Source organism: Hippopotamus amphibius, chromosome 4 (assembly GCF_030028045.1).
Source record: "Hippopotamus amphibius kiboko isolate mHipAmp2 chromosome 4, mHipAmp2.hap2, whole genome shotgun sequence".
Taxonomy (NCBI): Eukaryota; Metazoa; Chordata; class Mammalia; order Artiodactyla; family Hippopotamidae; genus Hippopotamus; species Hippopotamus amphibius.
Genome location: NC_080189.1, coordinates 98874958 through 98887608, shown reverse-complemented (window position 1 = coordinate 98887608; position 12651 = coordinate 98874958). Strand labels below are relative to the sequence as shown.

Sequence of the window (12651 nt, the reverse complement as noted above, 5' to 3'; positions counted from 1 at the left end):
AAAAAACTAATTAGTTATTTATTTATTGGCTGCATTGAATCTTCATTGCTGCACATAGGCTTTCTCTAGTTGTGGCGAGTGGGGGCTACTCTTCCTTGTGGTGTGCAGGCTTCTCAGTGAGGTGGCTTCCCTTGTCGGGGAGCATGGGCTATAGGTTTGCAGGCTTCAGCTCGCGGGCTCTAGAGCGCAGCCTCAGTAGTTGTGGTGCACGGGCTTAGATGCTCCACAGCATGTGGGATCTTCCCAGGCCAGGGATCAAACCCATGTCCCCTGCGTTGGCAGGTGGATTCTTAACCACTGCGCCACCAGGGAAGTCCCTGTGTCTTTTTTTTTGAGTGTAGCATCCAAGGCCTTCCACCTGAGGAATCTCTCATGAGATGGCAGCTTTTGGGGAGTCCATGCTATGCTCCCTTCCTTAGTTGCCCTAGAAGAGAGTTCTTTCTTCCTCTACACTTTGCAGCTGAAGCAGGTGGCTTTAGGCTTGACCGCACAGCTTCTCCTACCTGGGCCTTTAAGTCTGGAGCAAACAATGCAAAGGTAAGAGGTTACTAAGATTCATTAAGGGTACTTGCTGAGGCTAGCAGTGTCACATAGCAGTGGTAGAGGTGTTTGGGCCAGCCTATCCTTGTTAAAAGACAATTGTTGGGCCAATGATGCCTCAGTCCCTATCCATCGTCTCAGTTTGGTTCTATAGCCGCTTTTCTATTCATTGAACTCCTGACATATTTCCTTTTTTCCCTTAAGATAATTAGAGTTAGTTTCTGTTGTCTGCAGTCAAGAAATACTACTGATCCCTTCAATCCAGATGGCTTCAGGCAAGGCAAGTTTATTATAGGGATACAGAGGGGTCTCATGAAACCCATTTCAGACAGGCCTTCCCTGACCACCCTTATAAAGTAGTTCCCATCCCACCTGCCACTCTCCATCCTCTTATTTGGTTTACTTTTTCTCGTAGCATTTCTCACCTCCGGACATAGCATCATTTGTTTATTGCCTTCACTGGACTGTCAGTCCATGAAAGCAGGGGCTTTGATGGCTCACTGCTATTTCCCTGGCACCTGGCACGTTGCTGAATGAATACTTAAATGCATCCAAAGGCAGAAAGAGAACCAAGGCTTATAAAGGACTGAAATTGAAAACTGGAAAACCATCTGGACCTGGGGCAATTTCTCTCCTAAGGGTCAGTCTCTAGGGCTACATGTTTGTTTATCTTTACCTTTCTCTTCCCATCTGCTTTTTGGCTTCTCTCTACAGACTAAGATGGAGGGAGGAATAGAGAAACAATACACTTTAAACCAGAGGTTTATATACCGAGTGGCTCACTACAATCATTACAGGATCATTTTATTTATTATTTATTTATTTTTAAAAAAATATTTATTTATGTATTTGGTTGCACTGGATCTCAGTTGCAGCAGGTGGGCTCCTTAGTTGCAGCTTGCCAGCTCCTTTAGTTGTACCACATGGGCTCCTTAGTTGTGGCATGTGAACTCTTAGTTGCAGCATGCATGTGGGATCTAGTTCCCTGGCCAGGGATCGAATCTGGGTCCCCTGCATTGGGGGCTCAGAGTTTTATCCACTGTACCACTAGGGAAGTCCCTACAGGATCATTTTAAAAACATTGATTCCTAGGTCTCACTCAAGACTCTCTGTATCAAAATTTCCACGAATTGGGCTCGGAGATCTAAAGTTTTAAGATCCATATTTAGACAGCCGGGCACTGAATTATAGATGGATCTCTGAGAATCTCTGCTTTAAACAAATCAAGCTTTCCCCAAAATGTTGTTTAGAGTTGACATCTTCAATAAATGTTTACTGAGAACACCTAATAGGAGCCAGGAATTGCTGTAGGTGCTAAGAGACCGTAGGAAAGAAAACTAAAGTCTCTGAATTTCTTGTGGTTAATCCCATACACAGGAAAAGGGAGGGAAACACCTTCTTTCTTTATTCATTCCATTTCACAAGTATCTAGAAAACAGACTGGTAATATGATTGTAAGTGTAGAGTCCTAGCTGTGATATCAAAAGACCTAATTTCTAATCTTGCCTCTGCTACCTACAAGCTATGTCTTCTTGGGCATGTCATGTCCCTACTATGAGCCTTAGTTTCCTCAATAAAAAGCTGAGATAGTATCTTCTCTGTGTACCTCTCAGAGAGTTATAACAGAAGAAATAATGCAAAAATGCTTTGAAAAATTACTCAAATGTCAGCCACTGTGTTTTTCCCACAGATCCTATAGTTTCTTTTTTAAAATTAAGTAATTAATTTATTGGCTGTGTTGAGTCTTTGTTGCTGCGCACAGGCTCCTCATTGCCATGGCTGCTCTTGTTAACAGAGCATGGGCTCTAGGCGCGTGGGCTTTAGTAGTTTCAGCACATGGGCTCAATAGCTGTGGCTCACAGGCTCTAAAGTGCAGGCTCAATAGTTGTGGCACACGGACTTAGTTGTTCCACAGCATGTGGGATCTTCCTGGAGCAGGGATTGAACCCGTGTCCCCTGCATTGGCAGGCAGATTCTTATCCACTGCACCACCTAGGAAGCCCCAATCCTATAGTTTCTATACATTGTTTAGAACACTATGGTTATGTGTTCTGTACAGTCACAGTAACAGAAGAATGGAGTTCCAAAGTTAGCAATGTCCTTTTATGATTGGACTTTACAGGACTTCCCTGGTGGTGCAGTGGTAAAGAATCTGTCCTGCAATACAGGGGACATGGGTTGGATCCCTGGTTGGGGTACTAAGATCCCATATGCTGCAGGGCAACTAAACCCGCGTGCCAGAACTACTGAACCTGCACCCCTCAACTAGAGAAACTGCGTGCCGCAAACTACAGAGCCCACATGCCCTGGAGCCTGTGCGCCACAACGAGAGAAGAGAAAACCCGCACGCCACAACTGAAGAGAAGGTCGCGCACCACAGCAAAAGATCCCACAAGCCACGACTAAGACCCGACGAAACCAAAAATATAAACAAACAAACAAACAAACAAATAAATAACTGGGTGTTACTTATCTACCTCCTTGTCTAAGTTAAGCACATTATAAACATTATACCACCTTGAATTTCTATAACACTTATTACTGGAATCATATCATTTAGTAATATCTATAGTGCCCTTTGATTACTTTCCTTGTTAATTCGTTTTTCCAACCTCTTCATAAAATCATCAGTCACGGGCCTGTTTTGTGCTTGCCATGTACTCTCCAAGGCGCTGGGTATAAAGGTGGGCAGTGGGTGCTCCAGAAATACCCGTTGAGGGGATGGCTGAATGGATGAGGTTATTTCTCTGATACCAGAGTGCGTGCCCTGTGTGTTATCAGCCACAGGAGCAGGGAGGCAGGAAATGAGAAGAGACTGTAGTTCATGCCTCTTTTAAAGCCTTTTTCTTTGTTTCCTCCCTCTCACTTTTTGTGGAATGTGAGAGAGATGGCTGACAGGATGTGGGTGGGAATAGATGGATGTGACAGGGACTAGCATTTCAAGGCTGCATCTATCTATCTGTTCTGCTAAAGGATTGATCTGAGTACTGTACAATGGGGAATGTATTGGAATGTGTGCATTTTATAGTACACGTGGAAGTGGAACTTATGACTGACAAAGCTCTTGGGATTGTAAAAATTAAAATGCAATAAAGTGGGGTAATGCTTAGACCAAAATATTAATGCAACTCTGCACCATGTCACATCTTTTCTCTAAATTTGCAATGTCATACATCTTGATTGATAAGATCTCATGGTCTATTTAAGGAAGAATAAGTAGAGCTATACCTAAACATTTTTTAACAAATGAGAAAACTAGGACTAGCCAAAGAAAGTGGCCTAATCCTTGGGATTTATCAAACACAGTTATTAAAAATTCAATCCATTTTATCTAATTTCAGATGTTTGAAGGCTTTAATTTCTAAATCTAGCTCCTTATGTGGAAAAAATATATAGTAATGAGCTTTGAATGCAATAGCATTCATCAACTCATTTACTTTAATGGGGTAATTATTCAAAATTTTATAATAATGATCAAAATATAGGTAATTTTTGTGGTTAGGCAAGTTAGCAAAAAAAAAGATACTTATTTGCACTTTTGATTGGTTAAAATCCATCTCCCTGAGTGTGTATGAGCACCTGTTAGGAGATATAATGCCTCATTATGATCCTGATAATTTGAATGTTCATGTTTGCATTTTTGCAATTTACATCTGAGAGTTTAAATAAATAAAATCTGCTTTCTTTAAAGGGAAGCCTAAATTTGAACTAGGCAAGATATAATGAGTTCTTAGCTTAGGCGCAGAGAATTAAAATACCTGTCTTGCATGTACACACTGCTATAGTTAAAAGAGATAACCAACAAGGACCTACTGTATAGCACAGGGAACTCTGCTCAATACTCTGTAATAACCTAAATGGGAAAAGAATTTGAGAGAGAATAGATACATGTATATGTATAACTGAATCACTATGCTGTACACATGAAACTAACACAATATAGTTAATCAACTATACTCCAATATAAAATAAAAAAAACCTAAACATTGTTTTTATTTTGAAATATGTTTTTCTACACACTGTTAAATGTTATATACGTGTATACACATATACAAAGACACATTCTTAAATAAAACCATATCATATTGTATACGAAAAAAAGAAAAAAAGAAACAAACCTGTCTTGGCCCAAACTCTTTATTACACTTTCGGTTTGATTTTTTCTTTCTTTTTTTTTTGGCTGCTTCGAGTTTTTGCTGCGGCACGTGGGCTTCTCTCTAGTTGTGGCGTGTGGGTTTCCTCTTCTCTAGTTGTGGTCCGTGGGCTCCAGGGCTGGTGGGTGGTGGCGCCTGGGCTTGGTTGCATCTCGCCCGCCACATGTGGGATTTTAGTTCTCCCACCAGGGATCAAACCCATGTCCCCCTGCATTGCAAGATGGATTCTTTACCACTGGACGCCCAGGGAAGTTCCTTTATTACACTTTTGCTTAGGAGGTTTTCCTATGGTTAGCAGGCTCCCCTCACATTCTCAAACCCCAAAGAGGGGCAGGTTGGGGCCTCCCTTCCCTAGTCTGTCAGACTCCCCAAGACCAAACCCCTTGGACCACTATGTGGAAAAACAGAACTGTCCATGAAGGGTCAGGTACATCACAATGTAGGAGGAACAAAGATTCTGTTAACTTGAATGTACCCCTCAAAGTTCCAGTGGAAGCTGCTTCCAGTTTTAGGCCTTCCCAATAATGGCATCCATCAGGGAGGCTCCCTTCATTTCTGACCTGTCTCTTCCTCCCCGTGTTCTCTGCATTTCAGACTCTCAGGAAAGAGCCACCATTTCCCCACAGGTTTAGCCCAGAGTTTAGCTGATTACATTCTTTTGACTCTAGGTCTCTCTTTGACAGATGAGTGGACAGATGTTGGCAATACAGCCCACTACGTCTAAGAAAATGATTTCTAAGTTGTAAAGTGCTATAAAGTAAAATAATAATAATTATCTTCAACCTCCCAAATTAATTTACTCTTTGTCTACCAAGATGTGGGATAGAATGGAAAGGATGATAAATCTTGAAAATAACAGTAGATGAATTTTTTGGCCAGGAATCCTCTATCAGAGTCAAACACCAGTTGTTTAATAAATATGGTATCCAGAGATTTGTGTGTGAGGCCATTGGGAAGATTTATCGCTTCATCATATATTTACTGAGTGACTCCTACTAGTGTCTGGAAACAGTGGATAGTAATGTATTTATAATCTAATAGAGGAGATTGGTTTAACATACATAAATATTAGATAACAAAATAGAATCTCACAGACAAATACATAACTATCTTCCCATCTTAAAACTTTGCGTGGTCCTCTAAAATTAAGTGAAAGTTTCTTAGTTTGGCATTTAAGGCTTCTAAGTTTTTGCTTTGTCCTATCTTTTTGTTTGTTTGTTTGTTTGATATATCTTTATACAAGCATTATCCAATAGGAATAAAATGCAAGTCACATATGCAATTTAATTTTTTTTGTAGTCATATCTGAAGAGTAAAAAGAAACAAATGGATTAATTTTAATAATGTATTTTATTTAACCAAATATATCCAAAATATTATGTTAACATATAATCAGTATTTTAAAACTATCAGAGATATTTTACGTTTTGTACTAAATTTTCAAAATATGGTGTGTTTGTTACACTTACAGCACATCTCAGTTCAGACTGAGGTAGGAGATACATGGGCTCCAGGCTAGGCATTTACAACTGGCCTGTTCACACCCCTGCGGTGAGAAGAAGATGCGCTCCAGGCCGGACATCCATTACCAGCTCCTTGTTTACATTTCCTAACGCGAGAGACAACTGGGATCCGGATTACATATTCATGATCAGACTTCTGTCTATATTTTGAGATCTGCACCTCGATATAAGAAACAGCAACAGAAATAGGGTAAACAACTGGACATTTGGGACACTTTTATGGCAGAGACAGAGAGGGGCTAAACCCTATTAAGAAATCAAGAGGTCATACACTCCCTGTCTTTGGGACAAGGGAGACACTACGCATGTGTAGAAGCCTTCATGGGGTCAAAAAGGCAGGGGATGCCAGACCATAATAAGTCTTGCTATCTCCCCCCCCAGGGGCCTTTGCGATAGGATCCATCTTAATTGAGGGGTGTGTGCGCACCCAGGGGAGGGTTCAGAGGCAAATTAACCCTGGAGTCAAAACAATATGATTGGCCAAGAAGAAGACAAAGACCTGGAAGACTACCCCTTTATAAAGAATTTAAACTCCCCAAAGGCAAGACTCTGGGGACTCTCTCCCTGAGCTCGCCTGTGTGTTTTTCCGCATGTGCTCTGCTTTTCCAATAAACTTTTTTACTTTTCTCTTTACCTTCTGCCTCCTTGCCTGAATTCATTCTTGCCAAGGCAGGCAAGAACTAGGGACCAAGGCCCTAGCCACTGGTCCCTGTGGTCCAGTGGTTAGGACTCCCGGTCTGGGAACTAAGAATTAAGATCTTGCTTCCAGCTACTGCTCACTGCTGCTTGCTGCAAGCTGCCACTTAACGGCTGCCTGCGTCTGAAATCAAGACTAGCCACACTGCAAGTTCTCAAAAGCCACATACGGCTAGTGGCTACTGTACTGGATGGCTGAGGTAATCCGTATCCAGTTTATTCCATGTTTTGTGTATATGACCTGTTCTCCTTTGTGCCTGGCTACCATGCAGACTTTCCCCACTCAGATAGAAATGGTTTTTCTCTACATGTAACTCTTCAGATCATATAATAATAGACATAGAATATAATAGAGAAATGAATATACCATATGCAGTAACATAGATGGTCATGTACAGGCCTGTTTCCAAACTGCTCTATTAATTTACTCTCCTTATGATATAGTGAAAAATTCCTGTTGCTCTACTCCTAGTCAATACTTGTAATTGTCAGTCTCTTTCATTTTAGCCACTCTGGTGGGTGGTATAGTGTTATCTTTCCTGTTCTCTTATGAGATTGATACTTTTTCACATGTTTACTGGTTATTTGGATACCTTCCTTAGTAATTTGCCTGTGCAAATCTTTTTATGTTTGTAGTTCTCTATATATCCTAGATACAAGACTTCTCTTGGTTCTATATGCTGTAAAATTTTTTTTTCAGCTTTATTGAGAGATAACTGACATACAGCTCTGTATAAATTTAAGGTGTATGGCATAATGCTGTAATTTCTTATTTGATTCTGAGGCTTGATTTTTAGCTCTTTTAATGGTGTCATTTGATGAAACCAAGTTTTAAATATTGTCAGTTTTTCCATTATAACTGTGCTTTTGGATTAATTTAAAAAGTCTGTCCCTTACCCTTGAGGTCATGGATATATAATCCTATTTTATCTTCTAAATGCTTTATTGTTTTGCCTTTCAAATTTATGTCTAATATTCACCTGGAACTGATTTTTGTGTGTAAAGAGCCCAATTTCATTTTTTTTCTTCCAAATGGAAATCTATTTCAATCATGACAACATAAATCAAATTCCCAGGTACAGGATGAGGTTTCTGGGCCCTTTATTATTATTATTATTTTATTATTATTATTTTAATAGCAGGGGCTGGCTGATGCCAGCGGTCTCCTGGGGGAGGAGCTGGTGAGGCTCAGACCCATCGTGGGGAGTGGCGGTCGCTACTGAAGCTATTGAAGCCTTGGTATATCTCTGGGCCCTTTATTCTGCTTTATTGGTATATTGGTGCATTCTTGATCCAATACCACACAGCCTTAATAACTATGGCTTTATAATAAAGCTTCATATCTGGTTGCACAAGTCTTCCTCTCCCTTTCATCATATAAAAGAAATTTACTTCCTCCTCTTCATCATATATAATTGTCTTTGTTCTTCCATAAATTTTAGATTAGTTCATTAAGTTTCTCTCTCACACACACACAGAGACAGACAAAAACCTATTGAAATAGATCTGGAATTGCACTGGATCTACAGATAAATTTGGGGAGATGACATCTTGCAGTATGGAATCTTTAATCTGTGAACGTGTTATCATCTCTTATTTGTTCAGGTCTTCTTCAATGTTTTTAAAATATTTTCTTCATATAGGTCTTTCACTTCTTTGATTGACTTATTCCTAGATATTTGATATTGGTTTCAGGGTATTGTACCTCAAATTCTCTAACTTAAAAAAAATTCAATTCTCTTTTTTCCCTGGAGTATAGAGATAAGTATCATTTAAAAGAAAAACACTATTTTTGTTTCTAATAACCTTGTTAAACTCTTTAAGTGTAATAATGTCTGCAGATTCTTTTGGATTTGCCACATACGGTAATATTATCTATGAAAAATAATGATTTTGTTTCTTCCTGTTCAATCTTTAGTCCTTTTATTTATTTTTTGGACTTACTCCGTTGGCTAAGGACATTCTGGGGCAATAACGGGCACTCTTGTCACTAGTACACTTTTAATCACTACTAAGCCCTCTGCCTCAAGCCAACAGCGTGTACTTGTTAGTTCCCAGCTGGAGGGTATGAGTGAGACGCCCACGCTCTCCTTTCTGTGCTTGCATCGAATTAAGGCAGAGTATGCCTCCCTCAAGTTCACCTTGCGATTCCCAAGAAGGAGCCGGCCGACCCCTCTGGTTGCCACGCAACGGCATCATCCGACCCAGAGTAGGTGCCGGCAGGTTAGAAGCACGTGCCGCCTCTTCCGCATTCCGGGACTACAACCCCCACAATGCCGCGCGCCGCGGGCGGCCGGTCTCCGACGTGGGGGGAAGGGCCGGGCCGGGAGGCGGAGCGGAAGCGGAGTGCGAGGGACGGGAGGAGTACAACCTCCACAAGCCGGGAGCCACCGTCGTCCCCGCTTCCCAGCCCCGGCCTTTCTCCATCCCGACCTGGAGGCTGCTTCGCAAGCGCGGGACGCAGCTGACGCGCGCTAATCGGCTTTTGCTGCCGCCGCCCCGGCTTGGCAGCCTCTTGGCGTCGGCGACGGTGACGAGAAGCCCACAAGTAAGGTAATGGGCAGGGGGCGAGGGGGAGGCGGTGGGTGGGGGCGTCTCCGCGCGTCCCCCAGTCTCTCGCGGAGCCGCTCGGGCCGGCGGCCGCCCCACCCCGACCTCCGCCGCGGCGCGCCCCCGGGGGCCGCCGCCGCGGGCGTCCTCGGAGACCCGTCTCCGGCACCGGCCCGCAGCCCCCGGCCGCGACCTGGGGGGCTCTTTGTCGCTGCCCCTCCGAGTCTGACGGCCGCGCCGCCGCGGGCCCCGGGCGGAGGACCGAGCGGGGCGGGCTCGGCCCGGTGGCCGCTGGCGCGGGGGCGCGACGGACCTGAGCCGCGGGGATGGAGCGCCCGCCCGGCAGGCGCACTCACTTCTCTGCACGCTTCTGACAGCTCAGTTCTGCTCTACTTAGAAAGCCAGATGCCCTTTTTAGATTTCCCCTTCAAAACTCCGCTCCTGGGTGACCAGCAAGGATGGGGTTAGACAGCCGGGTCGACGGTGGCTTACACTCTCGGAAGCCTTATTAAAAGACAGCCTGGGTTTCAGTCCCGCACGATCGACTCCCTGCCTTGGCTTTAGTGACCTTGGTTGCTTAAAGGCTCTGAGCCTGAGTTTTCTCACCATATGGCGGTAACGATACACACCTTTAAGATGCTAGAATAAGAAATAATATGCTTACAGTACCGTGAATTCTGCACTTGAAAAAATGCCTGGAGTATGACACAGTAGCTATGCTGAAGTGGCCCCCAGATTGGTAAGTTTTGTGTGTTTCCTTGTTTAATCATTAGCACTCTAGGTTATGTATTCTTCACTTTATATATACCTTGTTCACCTTAAACCTAAGCAAAGAATTCTTTAAAAATATGCGGTCTTCTCAATTTCCGCTGTTTTAAGATGGCTGAGAATGTTCCTAGGAAATTGATGACTCTGCTTTTCTGTGGATCAGCTTTAGATACAAGGACTTATTCACCCCACCCCCACCCCCAGCTGTGTCCTGTAGGGGATCCTTAGAGGAGCTTGAGTGTTTGTTCTGGCAGAAGAAGCACTTAGGTGTTCTGCAGCCCTGACGTGGGGCTTCACCATCTTCACCGAATGTCAACTTTTTTCCTTCCTCTCTCTACACTTTCCCGCTGTTTAGTAATTTCCCCGCTTTGGGATTTGTGTTTCCAAGTTGCAGTTTTGGCCTCAGGATAAATTGAATGATTGCAATACATTGTATAAGGAATGACTTGAAACATAGTCGCATTGGTTCTTCAGTTTCGATTGTTCTTGCACTGTTTTCTCTGAATTGTACTGACTTAGGCATTGAGTTTTTCTTCAGGGGAATCATGATGGTCCTTAGTTGAAATTGTTTTCATTAAACTGTCTGTTGTGTGCTACTTTGAGTTCAGGCACTGTTGTGCAGTGTGACATAACGTGTTCTGAGTAATGCTGTTTTTGAACGTACAGTTATGGTGGGGAGAAGCCAGTGGAGCGTGATGAATTTTGTGTCATGTCTTGAGTGACACATGCATTAAAAACAAACAAACAAAAAAACCCCCTAAATCTTAAGAAGAAAAGGAGCAATCTGATGAATGTATTTCATAAGGATACCAGAAGACCAGAGAGTAAATAAGTGAAAAGCTTATTTAAATTGTAGGAGATGGCTTAATGCACGTAAAGATTTCTGATTCATTTAAAAATGTGTGGCAGAAATACTCATTTTGAGGAAAAAAATGTTTCTCTGTTGGTGCTGTTTAGTGCTATATAGGACAGAGAGTAATGACTACGGAGATAGGAGATGATGGTTCTTGTCCCAGCTCTGTCACTATCTGTACAACCTTAGTTTCCTTTGTGGTCCTCAGTTTCCTCATCTCTTAAATTGGTGAATTGGTCTAATTTGAAGGACTCCTCTCACCCAGACTTTTCAATGATAAGTTCTTTTTTAATGTGGAAGAAAACTGATGTAAACCCTTTTAATCATTTATTTGTGTTTTAGGTTTTTTCCCCCTCACCTTGAGGAAAGAGATATACACAAAAGAACTAGAAAGCTGCCATAAACAAGAATCTCTCCCGATTGCTTCATCCCTGTCTTTCATGAGCAGCACATGTTTTCTCTGCATTTTTTTCCCTCCTTAACCTTTTTTTTAAGCTCTTTATTGGAGTATAATTGCTTCACACTGTTGTGCCAGTTTCTGCTGTACAACACAGTGAATCAGCTGTATTTATACATATATCCCCATATCCCCTCCGTCCCGACTCCTTCCCACCCTCCCTTATGCCAGCCCTCTAAGTCATCACCCATCATCGAGTTGATCTCCCTGTGCTATGCAGCAGCTTCCCACTAGCTACTGTCTCTGCATTTTTGACATGCGTAGTTTTCTTCCTCCCTACGATGTATCTCTTTTCTTTAGTCATAGCCTCTTTATCAATTATGCCTGGTTTTATATAACTTGAGTTTTGTCAGTCATTGTTTCTTTTTGTGATTTCTTTTACTTTTGCTCCTACTCCCAACATGTTGGTCTTTTTAGGGGCCACGTTTTGTTGGAGGCCTCAGGCAAAGGTGCTCAATGCTAGTCTAGTTAGCTGTGGAACAGGAGGTGGGGTTCATGTAGCCCAAAACATGATTGGCTGAGGCAGTGGGCGGGTCAGGCTCTGTGACTGAAGTATCTAGTGGTGCATAGTATATTTTGGATTAAACTTTTACTGTGACATAGTGATTGAGTAGTTTCTGTTTTGCTCTAGCATTCTCTTCTTACCTCTGACTTATTTTACCCATTATCTTTTCTCTGTACTCTTCAGCGCTGTTGTCTTCTCTTGTCTCTCCCCAATATGCGATCTAAAAATGATCTTATGTCTTGAGATGCGGTATTTCTGTATCTTAGCTGGAATTTTAGTGTAGCTTCTCCCAAGGCAGTTCCCATTTTAAATCTTAGAGCTAAAAAGGAGTGAATGGCTGTGTCCTATATTAAATGTTTTCCCCTAGATGTTAGCCTCAGGCATTATTAGGTAGAGAAAATAGAAAATATTTTAGGAATGAGCCTTTCCCCAGAAATTGCATTGGAAGGCAAGTTTGTGGCTTATTTCTTTTTTTTGGAGAGAACTGTCTGAACCTCTAAGCTTTAGTGAACACACTGTGTCTTTTCTGTAATAAATATCTGCTTTGCCAGCTGTAAATTCCTTAGGAGACCAACAGGCAGTGACTCTTGGAGCACCTTTGGCTG

The 12651-nt window shown here is 42.4% G+C and overlaps 1 protein-coding gene across 3 annotated transcripts in view; it reads left to right on the top strand.

The window, feature by feature from the left end:
• The first annotated feature begins 9277 nt into the window (after positions 1-9277).
• Positions 9278-12651, top strand: part of CCDC126 (coiled-coil domain containing 126) — a 39806-nt gene continuing 36432 nt past the window's right edge. Inside the window, exons 1-2 of one of the 3 annotated variants that reach the window (XM_057732188.1) lie at positions 9278-9461; positions 10130-10202. The gene's annotated coding sequence lies outside the window, so the exon portion shown is untranslated. Of the gene's footprint in view, positions 9467-10129; positions 10203-12651 lie in introns of all 3 variants that reach the window. The other 2 variants (XM_057732187.1, XM_057732186.1) reach the window with 2 other exon arrangements.